Here is a 4,016-nt window from a genome sequence, read left to right on the forward strand (position 1 = left end):
TATTCCATGATCCCACCAATGATGAATCCGGTCATCTACAGCATGAGAAACAAGGACATCAAAGCAGCTCTGTGGAAACTTTTGAGATGGAAGTGGTTTATTGTGACAAAGATGTCAGTTGTTCTCCACTGACTGTGGTTTCACTGAACATTTTTATAGAAACTGAGCTGTTTTAATACTAATCAACTCCACCGGTGTCAGTAGTGGAGTTTTTATAGAAACAATCAGCTGTGTTATTCATACAGATCTAGTTAATGTCATTTGTGTTTCATTCGGTTTACACCATTTTAAATAACCTCTCTATCTCATTTTCACCCTATATCTCACTGAACTAGTTAGTCTCTAAGATACCACTCTGTTCTCGGTAATCTTTTTGCATCTGTTGAATTTTATCTTTGATGTTGATATTGTCATTTGTTAGTGCACTGTTGCAACGTTTTTTATGTACCTTAAATATTCATTAGATGCCTTGGTGGAGAAAATCACTGGATCTTTGTCTTGTCCGGGTTAAAAAGTTTTCTTGAGGTCTGCTTATTTGAGATCTGGAAGGAGGGTATGAGAAGGTTTAAAAGGGAGTGATATGGTTTAATATAGTATCTGTCAGTCATTATTCAGGTGCTGGTTCATTCAGTTATGCTTTCCTTGTACGGGTTTTGCAAGAGTCCTAATGGTTTTCTTCCCCACAACGCTGAAGAGATGGAAATGATTTCCTGTAAGTGTGTTAACACTAGAGCTCCTGTGCACGTCATGACTGCCCTGATGCTGGATTTTGGCTGTCCTTGTATTCCACTATAGGGAACCTGTAGATAGGTAAACCTGGGGATTTAGGCAGCTGATTTAAGTATATCAAGCCCAAATTATGTTCACGCTGCTAGTCCCTAAATCCTTTCAGGACCAGTAGCATCTACTTTCACCTTCCCAACAAGCAGCCTATGCCAAGAACTTCAGTAATGCAAATAGTGTGGCCTTGTTTAGAAAGGATGTAAAAAGAAACTCAATCGAGCCCCCAATCTGTTACTGTACAACTGTATTGAAATTGGGACTTGTATTCCTAGGGAGATCCAGCAAGGTATAAAATGTGTTTTTATTGCAAATCAGAAAGAAGAGTCAATATTTCCCAGAATTCCCCTTCCGGCAAGGTATGAAATGTGGTTTTCTTTCAAATCAATAAGAATAATCAACATTTCCCAGAATGCCCCAGAGGACAGCATCCTCAAAAAGAAAAGAAATAATAGCTGAAGTTAGTTACTTCTGAGAGTTTAGGTAACTGTCCAGAATTGACACCCAAAAGCGAATTTTGAAAGGTATAAATCAGTTAGTTTGACTCATACTGACTCCTACCGTTGGGCAATTTGAAGCTAGTTCAGGCAACTTGGTGTTCACACAAGAAATGAGGAAGAAGAAGTCTGTGTCGAGCTGAAAGGCAGAGAGATGGCACGATCTCCTTCCTTGGAGGTTCTTAAGACTGGGCTAGACCAAGCCATGTTTGGCATGATCCAACTGGAGACAGTCTGTCTTTGACTGCAGGCATAGGGATTTGTCTCACCCAGAGTGGTGGGGCAAGACTCCCTAGCTCATGATCTTGGGGCTTCAGTTTGAGCAGGAGCTTCGGCATATTATTCAAAACCCCCAACCTTGATTTCAGCCAACACCCAATGCTGGACTAGCAGACACCCTGAAGTCCCATCCATACCTAATTTTCTATGCTTCTACCATTATATGAGAGGAGTCGTGTTGTAAAACTCTGAGGGATGTCTTCTCTGTAGCTAACGCTGCTCTAAACCAATGACTAATCTTAGGGTCATAGAAAATTAGGGTTGAAATGGACCTCGGGAGATCACCTTGTCCAACACACTCCTCAAAGCAGGGGACACCCTGAAGTCCCATCCATACCTAATTTTCTATGCTTCTACCATTATATGAGAGGAGTCGTGTTGTAAAACTCTGAGGGATGTCTTCTCTGTAGCTAACGCTGCTCTAAACCAATGACTAATCTTAGGGTCATAGAAAATTAGGGTTGAAATGGACCTCGGGAGATCACCTTGTCCAACACACTCCTCAAAGCAGGGCTGCTTTAAACTTGATCATGTCACTCAAGGCTTTGTCTATCTGGGTGTTCAAAACCTCCAAAGATGGAGCATCCACCACCTCCATGGGTAGCCTGTTCCAGTGCTTTACCACCGTCCTGATAAGATTTTTTTCCCTAATATCTAAACTGAACTTGAGGCCATTGCTCCTTGTTCAATCATCTACTACCAGGGAGAACAATGGCGCTCCATCCTCTTTGTAACAACCCCTGAGGGAGATGCAGGCTGCTATTAAACACCATCTTGGTCTTCTCTTCACCAAACTAAATAAGCCCAGTTCCTTCAGCCTCTCCTCATAACTCATGTAACCTGGCCCCTTAACCATTTTCCCTGCCCTCCAGTAGACTCTCTGCAGTCTGTCTACATCCTTTCAGTAGTGGGAGGCCCAAAGCTGGACACAGTCCTCCAGATGTGCTCTCAAAAGTGCCAAACATGGGGGAAGAATCACTTCCTTTGATCTTGTGGTTATGCTCCTGCTAATGCAGCACAATTGCCATTGGCCTTCTTTGCAACTAGGGCTCAGCATTGGCTCATATTCACCTTCTGATCCACTTTAACCACTAGGTCCTGCTCCTTAGCCAGTCAATCCCCAGTCTGTACCAGTGCATAGGACTGTTCCATGCTACATGCACGATTTTGCACTTGTTGTTACTGCAGCTCATGAGATTGCATTTGGTCCAGTTGTCCAATTTGTCGAGGTCCCTCTGAATCATAGCCCTACCCTCAAGCATATCTATTACTGCCCCCAGCTTCGTGTCATCTGCAGACTTGCTGAGGGTGCGCTGTATGCCATCTTCCCAGTTGTCAACAACGATATTGAAAATAAACTGGTTCTGGACCCAACCCCTGGAGCACTCCACTTGATACTAGATGCCAGATAGACATGGAGGAAGGGTTGCGGGGTGGGGGGAAACCTGGTTCTTACCTATCTAACCATAAGTTGAAATTCCTTCCTGATCCCAAGTATGGGGTTTTGTCTGACCTAGAGTGGTGGGGCAAGACTCTCTAGCTCATGATCTTGAGGATTTAGTCTGACAGGAGCTTTGGCATATCAGTCCAATCTTGATTTCAGTTATCACCCAATGCTTCTAAAGGTAGAAGGAAGCCTCCACCCCATGACACATGTAGCAAAAGGAGTGGGGAGAAAATCCTTCCTTATCCCGGGCAGAAAACAGCAAAGACCAGAGGAATTGGAAATAATCAGAGACAAACATGGATGTAGCTATTCCTAGCTCATGCCTGACCAATGCTAATCCATCCCCTTGAACACCTCCAATGATGGAGATTGTACAACATCACTAATCAGTCTAGTCCGCTGCCCCATTGGTCCATCACTGAAGACGTTCTCCTGGTAACGAATCTGAACCTACTTTACTGGTGTTTTGGATTTTCTCTCTTCTCCCCATCTGTACTCCCCTCTGTCCTTCTTCCCTCTGGCCCTTGCCCCCATTTCTTTAGACCTCCTATGTTAACATGTATGTGGAAATCATTGCACTTTTCCCCCAAGCTAAGGTCAGTATGTGTCAGCCTCACCTGCTTGTCTACCACTTGCTATCATGTCATTGTACCCTCTCTTTCTACCCATGCACCCACCTGGGCTGATGTGCTCTCCTCCATTGCAGTACTTAGGAAGAAAGAGCAGACAGGACTCTAAAGAGAAACACCACCTCGCTTCCTAGGGAAGTCTTAGTTAGAGTCCAAACCTGGGAGCTGAGCAGGGGATGATCCCATGTATAAGGCAAGTGTGATAAATCACAGACTAATACAAAAGTAGGACTGGAAGCAGCTCTAGAGGTCAGCCCCCTAGTCAATGCATCATCTTACCTACACAAGCTATCCCTTATGAAACCTTGTTTAAACTGTTTCTAAAACAATGCAGACACCCTGTCACACCACTACAAGGTATATTGCCCACAGTCACTAAAACTA

General features: G+C 43.9%; 1 pseudogene; it reads left to right on the plus strand.

Moving 5' to 3' along the window:
* LOC112548915 overlaps positions 1 to 132 on the plus strand; it is a 7,299-nt pseudogene extending 7,167 nt beyond the window's left edge.
* Positions 133 to 4,016: the final 3,884 nt, after the last annotated feature.

This window comes from Alligator sinensis, unplaced genomic scaffold, assembly GCF_000455745.1.
Source record: "Alligator sinensis unplaced genomic scaffold, ASM45574v1 scaffold856_1, whole genome shotgun sequence".
In the NCBI taxonomy this organism is placed as follows: domain Eukaryota; kingdom Metazoa; phylum Chordata; order Crocodylia; family Alligatoridae; genus Alligator; species Alligator sinensis.